The sequence below is a fragment of the Artibeus jamaicensis genome, unplaced genomic scaffold, assembly GCF_021234435.1.
Source record: "Artibeus jamaicensis isolate MK-2021 breed Jamaican fruit bat unplaced genomic scaffold, CSHL_Jam_final contig_240, whole genome shotgun sequence".
In the NCBI taxonomy this organism is placed as follows: Eukaryota; Metazoa; Chordata; class Mammalia; order Chiroptera; family Phyllostomidae; genus Artibeus; species Artibeus jamaicensis.
Window position 1 is genome coordinate 14,892,439 of NW_026521506.1, and position 15,896 is coordinate 14,908,334.

The following is a 15,896-nucleotide window of genomic DNA, read 5'->3' on the forward strand; positions in this document are numbered from 1 at the left end:
AAATAAATGCTTAAGAAGAAATTATGGTTTATTCCTGGCAACCAAATATTAAAATGTTGCTGAGTGGTTCCCTTAAATTGATCAGCTGAAGTCTTAAAAAATATAGCAGTAGCATCATAAGCCATTATGACCAATAGGTTCCTTGGTATATCAATTGGGATACCTTGTAAAATAGCGGAATTGCAGAAACAAAAATAAGGCTTTTAAAAAATTTTATATATTTTTTATCTATATTATACATTAAAACTTCTTAAATGTCCTGTATTAAAGAAAGAGGGTCTTCGGTTTGTATTTTATACATTTATTGACAAGGCATTTTAAAAAATATCCTTTGTGGCCATGATTGGCACATTCAGTCACATGCTTTGCTTTACGTTCTTGTTTAATTTCACCAGCTTTTCATTTCTTTTTTTTAATAGGAAGCTCTATGGCCACTTCCTAGTCCTATTGTCTTTTACTTCTTAAAAAATGACAGGCAGAGCAGTGAAGAGGAAAACGAGTAATGCTAAGGACAAGTGTCTAAAAGACACCAGAATGAGGTGACCAAAGAAGAAGGAAAGAAGAGGAAAACATCAAATATTGTCCTACTTAGCTTTCATTTTAAAAGGGAAAATGACATAAATCAAATAGAAATGGCTTAAAATTTCAAAGATATTCTGTGCATAGGGTTTTACTTTTGTCCCCTAATGAGTTAAGTAACCCCCACATAAATAAATTCATTCCTTGACTAACATTTACTGAGTGACTATTATGTGCATAGCACTGTGCTGAGAAGCATCCCAAGACATTTTTTTCTCCCCTTCCCCAGTTGCAAATATGCAGCTTTTTCTCTTCATTTGAAATTGATGAATTTGCTGCATTCTTTAATGAAAACCATGGCATGAGAGCCCACTAAAAAAGTGCACTGGCCATGGCTGGTGTAGCTCAGTGGATTGAGCGTGGGCCTGCGAACCAGACAATCGAGGTTTGATTCCCAGTCAGGGCACATGCCAGGGTTGCAGGCAGGTTCCCTGCAGGCCAGTCCCCAGCAGGGGACGCACGAAAGGCAACCATACACTGATGTCTCTCTCCCTCTCTCCTTCCCTTCCCCTCTAAAGATAAATAAATAAAATCTTTAAAAAAAAGTGCACTGGCCTAGATGAAATGCTTTGTTTCTAAGTAAGGCACTTGATCTGATTGGTATAGATTGGTCTCACTATCTCTCGCTCTCTCATTAATACCCCCTCATTCTCTCCAAGGTGTTGGGGGGGTGTAAAGAGAAGTGTAAGGGGTCTACTAAGCTACTTGCTTTCATTTTTGTTCATTCTGAAACGTTTGAGACTGCTCTTTTGTTTTATACAAAGCAAAAACAGAAGCAGTAACAACACACAAAAAAACCTGAGCCTGTTACCTCTCCAAAAAATTAAATGAACAAGATAAAACAACAACAACAAACCAAGTAAATTCTAATGAGAGCTGGTCCTTGATGATGACTTAATGGTTAAATAAACAAAGCACATGCTCCAGAATGATGCATGATATTTGCTGTGGTTTCTTTTGGAAGCTGAGACAATTGTTCCATCACTACTGAACTATTGTCTTGGTCTAAAGAAGACCACCTTATCCTGAGCATGCTTTGGGAATGGATTTCTCTTCCTCTCTCTCTTTCCTTTCTTCTGTCCTTAATATCATCTCACATCTTGGGCCTATTTTCCCTGAACAAAAATCTCCCCTTTGAGTAGTTACTGCAATAAGCCAGGGAAACAATCCTTCTGTTCCATTTTGTTTGTTCAAACTCAAAAACTGAGATCCAATTTTAAGGCTGTGTTTTTGGCCAGGAAGTTACACCATCAATTTTCTCTCCCTCCCTCAAGCATCTTTCCTATCCTCCTCCCTCCTCTTCCCTCTGATGGATAATCCAAACAGTTATAAGAAGCCCAGATTCTCTGAGAAAAAAGACAGTTGTCCCCCAGGCAATCATTTTAGACTGCTTCATTAATGAGTCTGCTAACACTTAGCTCAATGCCACACTTGGGGGGTTGCTCCCTTTTGCTGAGTACAGGTCATCAAATCTGGGCAGCCTATATTCTCTTCAGCCTGCAATTACCAAGGAAGGGTACTGTGTGTGTGTGTGTGTGTGTGTGTGTGTGTGTTGGAGGATGGTTATTAGTCATTCACAACACAGTAAAAGTTCATCAAGCTGGGTTTTCTAACTTTTAGTGGAAACGGGCTGACAGAATGGGATGTTGGGCAGAGGAGAGAAAGGCTGGTCTCTGAATACGGGGCGGGGGGGGCAGAGAAAAAAGAAGGCTGAGGGGCTAGATAGGGAAAGGGGTTCCTAGAAGAACAGGTTGTACAGAGGTGCCAAAATGAAGGTATTTTTAGCCATAATTTGGGCTGTTCATACATAACATCCCAAGAACTGTGGACAGAATCTTATTTAAAGTTTCCAGAAACCTTCAGAGCTATAGGGAGTTGAGGACTGGGGAAGAAATAAATGCACAGAAAGGAACGCTCACCTTCGGACTACTGTCCAGCTTCTGGAGGAGGCAGCTGGGCTGTCAGAAAGCAGGTCTCAGAATTTGCATTACCATAGCCCTATTTTGACTTGATTGCAAATTATCCCTGTGACATTCCAGAAGCAACAGACTTAGATGCATTTGTATAACCAAGTAGGGTTCAGCTGTTGGTACATACTATCCTGAACTGAGCTATAAAGAGCCCTGCATTACCAGAGTTGCTAATGACACCTGGATGCAAAATGTTTGCTTTCCTAGCAGCTACAGAGTACAGTAGTTTTCTGTTTTTTTTCTAAATGTGGTTATGCATATACATTTTCCATTAGTTCCTCTAACAGAGCTTTCCTCCCTCCCTTCCCAAAAAACTTAATAAGCCTAATTCTTAATAAATACTGTACTTTTCTTTAACAAATCATGAAACATTTTATGCTGGGAATATGGAATTTATTTTCTTTTTTCAGTAGACAAAGGAAAAAATGTTTTATTTTTATTGGTCATCAGGGAAATACAAATTAAACCACAGGGTGATACTACTGATTACTCACTGGAATGCTTGAAACTAAAAAAGGAGGACTATATCAACTTTGTGGGAATGTACAATTGCAACCCTCACATGTTATAGATGACCATGTAGGAAAATGTACGAGGTCTGTCCAGAAAAATTCCAGCCATTGTTAATATGACAAGAATGGTTTGTGTAACATTCATATAACTGGACTGCCAAAGAGAGTGGACTAGAATGCAATGCGTGAACAATGATGACTTCACTGTACTAGTCCATCGGAGCAGTAGACACTGTTGAGTAAGCATCTGTACTGTGTGGCTATCACGTTCAAAATGACTGGGCGAGCAGAGCAATGAATATGCATCAGATTTTGCATTAAACTTGAACTTTCCTCCATGGAAATTATTCAGATAATTCAGAAGGCTGCAGCTATGGGCAACTGGTGATTGGCAGCTTCATCAGGACAATCTACCCACTCATGCGTCATGTCTTGTGTGGAGTATTTTGGCAAAACATCAAACCATGCAGGTGATTCAGCCCCTCTACAGTCCAGATTTGGTGCCCTGTGATTTCTGGCTTTTCCCAAAACTAAAGTCACCTTTGAAAGGGGAGAGATTTTAGACTGTAGATGAGATTCAGGAAAATATAATGGGGCAGCTGACAGCAATCAGGAGAACTGTGTGAGGTCCCAAGGTGCCTACTTTGAAGTGGACTGAGGCATCGTTGTCCTATGTACAATGTTTCTTGTGTTTTGTATCTTCTTCAATAAATGTCTCTATTTTTCATACTCTATGGCTGGATACCTTTTGGATAGACTTTGTATATATACCCAATAGAAAAGCACATATGTATAAAACAAAATATTTGTACAAATCATTCATAGCAATATTTTTTCTAATAACTCAAAACTGGAAACTATGCATGTTCCCCAAAGCACTAGGATGGATAGATAAATTGTTGCATATTCAAAAATGAAATAGAAGACCACAGCAATAAGAATGAATGCATCATTATTACGTACAACACTATGGAGAAATCTCAAAAATACAATGTTGAGTGAAAGGATCTAGACACAAAATAATGCATAATGTAAAAGTTCATGTTCATAAAGTTCAAAAATAGGCAATGCTAATTTGTTATTTTAGAAGTAATGGTGGATATATGGGGGAGTGAAAACTCTGTTTTTTAATGTCTTACAGAAAAAAAGATTGGGTATTGGTTTAAACACAGAGCATTTTTCATCTCAGAAAGAAGAGAAAAAAACTCTTTTAAAAGAGACAAAAGCTGCAGTCCAAATTTGTTTTGTAATGTTGGTGAGTGAACTGAGAAGTGTAACACAAATCTCCTTGAAAGCAGAGAGGATTTTTGCCTCTTCATCTCCTCTGATGTCATCAGAGACATATGAATTCTTCACATGGGGAATGGGGAGGAGAATTAGCTAAACATTTCCACATCTGGTTTTGGAAAGGTTTGGAAAAAGAGCTCACTCCATAGGTTCCTGGAAGCTTTTGGAGTCGACAGTTATTTATTTTTAAAATTCAGTGTACTCATGACAGCATAGTTATCATTTGTATATTGTTTTCCCAGAATCTTGTTGTCAAAACAAAAGGAAACAGGGGAAAAGGAAAGTCCAAGGCAGCATGCAATTATCTCAGGGAAATATAACTGTCAGGGTTTTGATTTGCAGCAAAGTTTGTTTGCTCTCTTGCAGCTGATTTGAAGAAAAATGAATCTGAGTTGGAATAAAGATTCTTTTACAAAACAAAACCAGAAAAAACTGGCTGGTGTAGCTCAGTAGATTGAGCATAGGCCTGTGAACCAAAACCAGAAAAAAGAATATTAACACTTTGTGAACTTACTCATTTATAAATTTAAATAGTCACGTTCTGACTTTGCCCTACCAACTATCTCAAGGCTTGGAAGTCTTTTTAAATTTAATTTCTTTTTCAAGCCCAATTTTAAAGAATTAGTTGGTTCACTGCTCTCAAAGAAAATGAGGATTGTGATTATACTAATGATGTCAAAGTTACATTAAAGTGAGTCAAATAATGAAATAACTGCCTTTGTAGAATTTATATTAATTCTAAAGAAGCTGGATCCAGTTCAGTTTTCTAGCCTTGTGAAGTACAGTGTGAAAAGTAACTGCACATTATTCATCATTTTGTGTGGAAGAAGAATTATGAACTGCTAATGTTTAACAATGTCCATTTTCTCAACAGAGTAAAACACCTTGACTAAACCTAGAAAAGCTTTCATTAAAATTAAATGAAAAGTAGTCATTAAAAATATTTATCTGATTCTAAAACTAACTGTAGAAAAATTGGGAGCTATAAAAAATGAATACTTTGCAATCTCAAAATAACCATTGTTAATTTTGTTTTGGTTTATGAACTTCTATTTTTTTGGTGGGGGAAGCATATATATATATATATATATATATATATATATATATATATTCCAAAGTAATTTCTGAAAAAAAAAGCCAAGGCTTTCTTGAAAGCTGTTTTTAATATTTGACATTGAATTTGAAAGCAATCAAAGCATTATTCTTGTTTGGGCCATCTGGTTTTGTTCTTATAATCTGTTAAGCTATCAAGCATAGTTTAAATGTCATGGTTCATTTCATGCACAAATAAAGGTTGCAAAATAAATAAGAGTCCAAGCTTCTTGTAAGAGAAAGAAGTTTTCGTTGGATCACAAATTTGGTTTACTAAAAGGTGAGTAGTTTGATGTGAAATAAAACCATAATAAGGTTCCACAACAAGGGTAAATCATACCCTGACTGAACATAAGTATTTCTAAATAAATACAGAAAGCTGGACTTAAGTGGAATTTGCAAATATCAGGTCATGGGAACTCCTTCCTTTTTGTGCAGAGAAGCTGAGTTAGTTTAATTTTAAAGTTGAACAAGGGAATGTTTTTCACAATTTCCATAAAATGTAAGGAAAATCCCAAATGCATGTCACTAGTTCACTTTATGTTTTAATTTAAAAATTTATTTGAGTTTGATTTTTCAGAAAACCACACCCTTTTCCATAAAGCCCTACAGTCCCTCCTCCTTTTAAAAGATAAGGTAAATTTGTGTCTAAGCCAAGCTTCCAACTCCACAGCAGCTCAGCTGCATTTTTAACCCATTAGGAGTCTCTGTAGTTCTTTTCACACTAGTTAAAGGCCTGTTTGCCAGAGGAGTTACCATCTGAATGCAGAAGGATGAATCAGACACTCCTACAAGGGCTTCAGCACTTCTTTGATACACCTGTTTCAATAAATGGGGGCTCTAGATAGCTTCCAAAAAGGGTCAGGCACATTCTTTTCTCCCTTTCAAAGCTGGAATTTTTACACCCCGTCCAGTGTGGCTAAATGGGTTGGGCATCCTCCTGCAAACTGAAAGGTTGTGAGTTGGATTTCCGGTCAGGGCACATGCCTGGTTTGCAGGTTTGGTCCTTGGTCGGGGCACATACCAAAAGGCAACCAATCAATGTTTCTTCCACACACTGATGTTTCTCTCCCTTTCTTTCTTCTTTCCTCTCTCTAAAATCAATAAACATATCCTTGGGTGAAGATTAAAAAACTGAGATTTTTGGTCACAGGTTTTCTTAAAACGAGGTGCACATATATAGTTCCAGCTGAAGGATGACTTAAGTCCAAATCAAACCACAGTTGATGTTACAGGCTGTTTGGCTGATTTTTAACTAACTTGAGCAATATGCATCTTTCCCAAACCCAAAGCTACCTTATGTATGCCTCACCCAGAATGTGGCCATTTGCTGTATGTATACCCTAAAGGGGCCATTCACCATTGCTAGGCTCCTGAGAAGGAGAAAAGTTTTAGAAAATGTCCTTTTCATAGGAAGGCAGCATATCAGAGTAGGTAAAGTTGCATTGTTCTGTGGCCAGGACACTGTAGGACACACGCACACGAGAAAGGAAAGCCCAATCTGTTTCCTACTGTTCTGATCTCTACTATTTTTCCCCATTCTTTAATTCTTGGACTGAAAATTTCTAATGAAATAACTCTTGGAGTACTAGAATATCTGGCACATAGTAAGTACTCAGTAAATATTTGCTGAACAAAAGAATAAAGCAATCAATGAGTAACTAGCAGAAATCACCACTTGCCCCTGTGCCTCCTTGTCCAGCCCCTAAGGGTCTGAATCTGGTTACTGGCTAATCCTCTCCCCTATTCCTTTCCCCAAATCCAAGTTGAAGACCTGTGGTAGCAGTAAAGTGTTTCTTGGTAGAGTTCAGGACCCTTGTTAGGGTCTCAGCAGGCTTACTTGCCCACCTGCATACTCCCTGCGCTCACTGATGCCAAGAGCTCTGTGTCTGCCCAGGCCAGTGGTACCCACAGCCCTGTCAATGAGCTTTTAGCCAGTCACTCCAAATGGTGCCAGAACTCCTTGTACTAACCTCCAATTGCTGGTCACAATCCTCTTCTTTCTGTCAAGCAACCAAACCAAATCTGTGGTTCCATCACTAATTCACAGGCTATTCTCACTCTGATGGTCTCGGGCAAGTGAACTAAGCCAACCTCCATAGAGAAAAGAAGGTGAAACTCTTCTATGGTCTGGCTTTACATGGAAAGAAAGCAAAAAGCCCCAGATCTCACCAGACCAAGTCTGGACAACTGATAGACACAGCATCCTCAGAGCTGGAAGTCTCAGGTCCACAAGGTACTGAGTAATGATGGGGTACCCAGAAAGGGCTTGCTGAAGTCACCAGGTTCACTGAAGTGAATGGACATTGCCTATGTATGGATTCCCTTAGCTAGGCAAAACCAAAACCACAGACTGGAGATCTGTTCCTCCTCAGAGTACATCTACACATCCACACCTGTTCCAAGTGTAGAGGTAGAAGTCTGAAAATGTCAGAGGTTTCTGGGAAAAGATGGGTTATATCTCTTCTACTACCAATTGACCCTTGGCTCACTGTGGGCTGGGCTCTTTGCTCTGCCTATCCAGGCCAACTTCAGATTTTATTCCAGCATCCCCCAGGCTGAGTGCTCCCCCAAATGCTTTGAAGTTGACTGCATCAGCACATATAATATAGAATTTCACTACTTTCACTGGTAAATATCACTCTCCATTTCTTTTGTACCTTTTATATAACAAGGGTTTGACTTTCGGTGTGATTGGTCGTAGCAATATCGAAATACTTGGGGTAGAATGTTGGCTTAGCACCTTCATGCAATTAGTATTTGGTGAAAATATATACATAATAAGTTGAAATTGTGTTTACCACTTGCATATTATAATATATAAATATTATAAAATAAATATATTTGAATGAATATAAAATCACTTATATTTATTATATCTGATAATATACACATATATGATATATAATACTATTAAAAATATATACTAACAACAAAAAGTTGAGGTCTCCTCTCCACCAGCAAATCATCTTTCCCCCTTAACAAAGAATAAAAGGCTCTTTTCTGAAATTTTTTCAAGACTTTTAACTAACACCATTTGGCTGCAAAAATGTATGTGTGTGTATATATATATATATATATATATATATATACACACACACACATATATATAATGCATATATAAATATCTACATTAAATATGTTGAATTGTGTCCCCTAAAATTTATATATTAAAGTCCGAACCCCCAGTACCTCAGAATGTCATGTTACTTGGGATACAATTTTTAAATAGATAATTAAGTTAAAATGAGGGTATTAGGGTGGACTAATCCAATATGACTGGCGTCCTAACAAAAAGGGGAAATTTGGACACAGACATGCTGACCACACAGGGAGAAAACAGCTATGTGACTAGCTATGCATACAAGCCAAAGAATGCTGGAAACTAGAAGATGCAAAGAACAATCATCTCCTACAGCTTTTAGAGGGAGCATGACCCAGTTGACACCTTGATTTTGAACTTCCAGGTTCCAGAACTGTGAGAGAATAAATTTCTGTTGTTTTCAGCCACTCAGTTTGTGGCACTTTGTACAGTAGCCCTAGAAAACTAATAAATATATATTTCCCAACAAATAGAACAGACACATATGCCTCCTTTCTGATATGAGAGCATGTGACTTTTAATATTCTGACTCTATATATTGCTATAACTTTAAATTCTATTTGGAATTACAAAAATGATGAGACAACAAGAAATGGAGACAAAATGTTAGAAAGAAAGAAAGGGTTACAGGTGCTGGTATTTGACACCTACAGAAGAAGTGGAATTAGGGAAGTAGATGTTACTGTGATATCAGGGAGACTTTCCTAACTCCAAAAGTTGTCCAAAAGAAAAAAAAAAGAACAAAGAAGGCTGGTGTGGAACTGAGTTTCCTTGGTTCTCCATAGGCATTCAGGTAGAGAGGCTAGATGGCCACTTGTCAGAAGGGTGGAGAGGGAATCCCTGTCTTATGTGAGAAGCTAGATTAGAGGGTTTTAAAAAAATTATATTTTATTGATTATGATATTACAGTTGTCCTGATTTTTCTCCCTTTGTCCCCCTCCACTTAGCACTTCCCAGCCCCTCAGGCAATCCCCCATTATTGTTCATGTCCATGGGTCATGCCTGTAAGTTCTTCGGCTACTCCATTTCCTATACTGTGCTTTATATCCCCATGGCCATTCTGTAACTACCTATTTGTACTTCTTAATCCTCTCATCTCTTCACCCATTCTCCTCCTCCCCAACCCCCATCTACCAACTTTCTGGTAAGCAACTTCCTTTCTCTTGCTTTTAAGAGTCTCTCTTTATCTTTAACCTTTGGCATTTTAATAATATGGCTTGGAGTGGGCCTCTTTACGTCCATCATAATTGGAACTTTCTGCATTTTCTGGACTTCCATGTCTATTTCCTTCACCAAATTAGGGAAGTTTTCTTTCTCCATTTTTTTCAGAGAGATTTCCAATTTATTGCTCTTCCTCTTCTCTTTCTGGCCCCCCAATGAAGCAAATGAAGTTGTCCCAGAGGCAGTTTATACTATCCTCATTTTTTGGATTATTTTTTCTTCTTGTTCTCTGTGGTTGTTTTTTGCTTCCTTATGTTCCAAATCATTGATTTGATTCACCCACTCCTCTGTTGTTTCCTGTAAATTGTTCTTTATTTCAATTAGTCTATCGTTAGTTTCTGACTTGGTCTTTTTTATGCCGCTGAGGTCTTCACTAAGTTCCTTGAGCATTCTCATAACTAGTGTTTTGAACTCTGCATATATTGCTTATTTTCATTTTGTTTAGCTCTTTTTCTGGAGTTTTGTTCTGTTCTTTCATTTGGGACACATTTCTTTGTCTCCTTGTTATGACAGCTTCCCTGTATTTTTTTTCCACGTATTAGGTAAAGCTGCTTTGACGCTGTGTCTTGGTAGTGTGGCTTAATGTAGTAGGTGTCCAGTAGGGTCCTTTGGCACAGTCCCCTTCCATAACCCAACCTGGGTACTTAAGGTGTGTTCTTTGTGTGGGCTGAGTACACCCTCCTCTTGTAGTTGAACCTTGATTGCTGATGACAGGTCACTGGGTGGTAGTTACACAGGCCAGTAAGCTACAAGGACTGGCTGTGACCACTGACCACCAACCTCTGTCCTCTGTGGAGGATTAGCTGTGTGGGGGCAGGGTGGTAGTGCTCCAACATGGTCTATAGCTGTCCACTTGATGCGCAGGCTCTGGGATTTCCTGGGTGGTGCAGGCCCAGGTCAGCCCCCACTTGTGTTTTGCCTGGGCCCACCCTGCTTGAGCTGTAAAGCAATCTGAGATGGCTCCTACTTGTGCTGAGCTTGGAGATTCCCAGGCAAAGCCTGTGACTCTAATCAGGCTGCCACAAGGGCTCACTGAAGTCAGCTGTTGCACGTTTGATAGGATGTAAGAGCCAAAACCAGCCACTCTTATGGAAAAGCAGCTTGGGTGGGCCCATAAATTGGGTGGGGCAGAGCCTCTGGGAATCTCCAAAGTGGGTCACACAGTGTTAGCCAGTTGATGGAGTCTCAGATATGGCACTAGCCTACCAGCTCTGTTGGAGGAGGGCTCAGCAAAACAACAATGGCCTCTGCTCACTCCAGTGCAAGACACTTCAGTCTCTTTCTGTATACCTCTGGTGCCCTTCAAGCTGCCACCCCAGTGCCCGAGCTCAGAGGGAGTGAGTCTGAGTAGGTGTGTCTGTGTGTGGGTTCTTTAAGAGAACCTGCTTGGGACTCCAGTAGCTTCTTCTACCGACTCAATCCTTGCTGGTTTTCACAGCCAGAAGTTGTGGGGACTTACCTTCCTGGTGCTGGAATCCTGGTTTGGGGGGGCTTGGTGTGGGTCTGGGACTCCCTGCTCCCGAGATATCCCTCCTGAATTTTTACCCATGTGGGTGTGGAGCTAGCTTGTTCCACTCCTGTGCTCCTCCTACCACTCTGGATAGATGTGGTTTCTTTAATTCTGTAGTTGTCAGATTTCCATTCAACTCGATTTCTGATGTTCCTGAGTGATGGTTATATATTTCAGTTGTAATTTTGATGTGGTTGTGCGAAGAGGCGAGCCATGTTTGCCTATGTTGCCATCTTGACCGGAAGCCTAGATTAGAGGGTTTTAAAGGTCCTATCACAGAATGCCTTCTGTGTGTGTTCCCATGCATGTGTTGATAATATATCATACTTCATAATGTGCTCATGGTGGTGTATTATAATGTGTTCATAATTAGCATATATATAAGAACTCAGGCATGGAATGAGAACACATCCACATTATGCACACATACATAAGTTATTTATATAGGTCTTCCTAATATATACAAGATTATATAATACTGTCTAATATGGACCTAACCCTCAACCAGGTTTTTGTTGTGACTGAAACTTAGAGATAATGGTGGCAATTACAAGGGTAAGGAGGCAGGGGAAAAGAAAGGTTGAGTCATGAAATAGAGGAAAATACTGGTTTCCCTTGCTATCTGAAAGTAGAGCATTACAATGAAAACTTTGGTAAGCAGAAATAGCCTAAGAAAAGAAACAATTACCTTAGGACGCATCTTGCTAATGAGTGCACAAAATGAATCAGTATGAAGTACAGATGTTCACCGAGTTCAAAAGCTATGGTGCCTTGATGTTCACATCCTTAGTGTGGTTCCTGGGGAAGGAGTTTGGCAGAGCCACTTTTACTGGTAGGGTGTGTGCTCCAAGACAAATGCTGAATGCTATTTTTGCTTTTTGCCTGTGAAAGAAAAAATCCTCTTCAGATTTCTTAAGTTTAGAGAAAACAGGTACTAATATAGTCTTTGATAAAAGCGAAGTGAGAGAAAGCGAACTTTCAAAAAGTAGGGGGTTACCTGTACTCAGAATAGGGCTTACTACCTGGATTTAAAAGATGGGGGGTGGGTGGTGACATAGCCTTTTAAGCAGCATGATCTTTGGAAGCCTTGCAGTGGGGGGTTCTCTTTACAAACTTCTTGCACTGAATTGAAAAAGCTGGGGCTTTGCTGCTTATGGAGGTCCAAGCACAGTTATAGGAAGAGCACTCAAAAGTATATACATTTTCTATGTAATGTAGAAATAAGTAGTAGTAATGACTCCTCCCTTATTTTTATGCTTCTTTTCAATGTTTTAAGCAATTGCAAAATCCAAGGATTTTTAAGTTTGTTTCAACATATATGGGTCACATATAGCAACAAATCTCAAAAATAAGGCATTTTTCTTGAATTTGGATATCTTTATTTATATAGAGATGCCCCCTAATAGGGTATACTTTCTCTTATTACTTCCCTTGATCCTTGAAGTTCTCCCATAAAGTCCACAAAGACAGGCATCACATATTAAAACTGTGGAAATAAGGGCCCAGCAGGGTAGAAAGCCTTGGCCAAGATCAAGGTTGGATAAGTCATTTTGGTCCTCAGGCCTTCTCACCAGCCTGCATGACTTCTGTCCCTTTTTACAATGTATACAAAAATTGCAAGACATTTTTATGAGTTAATCATCAGGGAAGGAAGGGAAAGTCTAGAAGTGGCTTGACCTATGGGCTACTGTTCCAAGATACATGGAAAATTCTGTTTCAGTGTCTAACAGCAGAATTATTTAGGGGAGGGAGCAGGAGTGATTCTCAAACTCAGCCAAGGGAGCTGCACAAACCAAAGTACAGAGAGCCTCTAAGCAGCAACTCCTCACAGCTGGGAAAAGCTGAGAGAATCTCCAAGTTGGCATGGCAGTGAAGGGCCAGGATCAAGAGTTTTAGAATAGCCCAAGATTTGAAAAAGGTAACAGGAAGAATAAAGTATTCACAGACCAGAGAGGGCAGACATAGTAAGACACCAGTTAAATGTGTAGTATGTGCTTTCCCTGTCCACTCTGGCTTTTTAAAGTTTTCTAAATTTTTCTCTGAAGTTATGGGAACAAAGAAGCTGAGCCTACCCCTTAGAGAAGGCCATTCATCATAGGCAGCTGCCTGACTCTAGAAACTGAAATTCCCCTGAAAAAGGAAGAAAGGAAATGAATATTATTGAGCACTGTGCTAAGGGGCTTTATGTGTAATGTCTCATTTAATTCTCACTGTAACCCTGTGTAGTAGGTACTGTTATTAATGGCCCTTTCACAGAAGATCAGAAAGGTTAGGAAACTCACTAAAGACACAAAGCTAGTAAGTGGCAAGACAAGATTGAAAGCATCTGCCATATTCATAGAGATTCCATAGTTTTTCCCCTAGTGAATGCTAATGCTAAGAAAGTAAACACAGGGAAGGCATTTTAAAAAGAAGACATAAAAAAGAGTCATAGATTCTTTATGGGGATCAGAGTCTAGGGTGATAGGGAGTTGGGGAAATTAATAGCTTTTCAGGCAGAGGAAATAGAGAAAAAAGAGGCAATAAATGAAAGACAGAAATTCAGAGGCACTTAGAGAAGATTATTCTAGATCACTGTTTATATTTTATCACTCCTTATATTTTAGACTTCTTGAGAGCAAACAGTCATTCCTGATTTCAGTGCAACACATTTATCCCATGAGCTGCATGCATACCCATAACATAATGAAACTCAGGACACACTGTATATTCAGGCCTTCCCAATCTATTTTGACAAGGGAAATGTGTATGGCTTCTGTACAAAGCCACCAAATATGGCGACCCTGAACTATGAAGAGTGGCCTGTAAGCTCACCCAATAAATCTTTCTGAATGGAAAAAGGGTCCCGTGCATTCTCAAACTCTTATATTTGTTACAGAAGTGGTGAATCACATATTTCTAATTCCACCCCAAGGACAGAGATTGTGTCTCTCTCTGATTCTGTTATATCTTTAAAAACAAAGATGGGCTTCATTAACCAAACCTGGATATTTGTGAAACTCCAAACAGAGATTAGATGGGAGTGGGGTGGGAACAGATAGCCAAATGGGAGAGTCACTAGGCGACTTTTCATTAGTACCATGTTTTAAACAACCAGAGCTAAGTGGCTCTGGTGACCTGAAAAAAAATTGGTTCAGTTAAAAAACAAACAAACAAACAAACAAACAAACAACCCATGACACTCAGTGAGCATACAGAAAGCAGCAGGGCTGAGCACTCTTCATTCCTGGTCAAAGTCACTAGCTCAAGATGCTGAGGAAAGGAATTGAGGTTATTTCCCCCCAAAATACCACCTGGCATTCTTTCAGACTCTTTATGAAGAATCTAACATTGTTTGGGCCATGCTCTGGCACATAATAAGAGTTGAACAACTGTGGTGCCCACCTGTTAGAAATCAAGACTAGGGTATTAAAACCAGCAGTGCTGACCCACTAGAAGGGCCTGGCCATTTTGAATGGAAAGCGAGCCTCTCCTAAACCCAGGGATTAGAGCGTTCACATTGAGGTCCTAACTGAAGCAGGTGCTCATTCTATGAGTTGTTTAGACTAATTTTTCTGACTTCACAGAGTTAGGAGCTAAAATAGAGTAAGTCCTTAAAGGGCATGACCCCAGACAGGGAATTGGGACATAAGGGAGATATTCCTTGTTTTATATGATTCCTTAGAACATGGAAAGAGAAACTCTTGGCACAAAATGACTGCTACAGAACTAGGGGAAAGAGATGCTTAAGAAAATAGGAAAGACTGACTTTATCAAGGTATTATGGTCATGAGGAACACACCCCTTACCAGTAATATAGGTTTAAATTCTGAGTCTTTGAGTAAGCAACACTTCCAAAAGGGATACTTTATCATTATTTATAAAAATGAACTGATTTCCGGGGAGGAGGACTTCTCTTGCACCTTCATTTTAGAGATTTTGTTTGTGGAAAATTGTAGAAAATACTCTGGGATATTTTTGTATATTTTATTGATTATGCTATTACAGTTGTCCATTTCCCCCTCCCCTTTGTGCCCCTCAGCTCTGCACCCTCCTCCCACCAGCATTCCTTCCCCCTTAGTTCATGTCAATGGGTCATACATATAAGTTCTTTGGCTTCTACATTTCCCATACTATTCTTAACCTGCCCCTGTCTATTTTGTACCTGCCAATTATGCTTTCTATTTCCTGTACCTTTCACCCTCATTCTCCCTCTTACCCCTCCCTGCTGATAACCCTCCATATGATCTCCATTTCTTTGATTCTGTTCCTGTTCTAGTTGTTTGCTTAGGGTTTTTTTTTTTTTTGTATTTTAGGTTTAGTTGTTGATAGCTATGAGTTTGTTGTCATTTTACTGTTCATAATTTTAATCTTCTTCTTTTTCCTAGATAAGTCCCTTTAACATTACATATAATGAGGGCTTGGTGATGATGAACTCCTTGGTGATGATGAACTTGACCTTATCTGGGAAGCACTTGATCTGCTCTTCCATTGTAAATGATAGCTTTGCTGGACAAAGTCATCTTGGATGTAGGTCCTTGCCTTTCATGACTTTGAATACCTTCCAGCCCCTTCTTGCCTGCAAGGTTCTTTTGAGAAATCAGCTGACAGCCTTATGGGAACTCCTTTGAAGGTAACTGTCT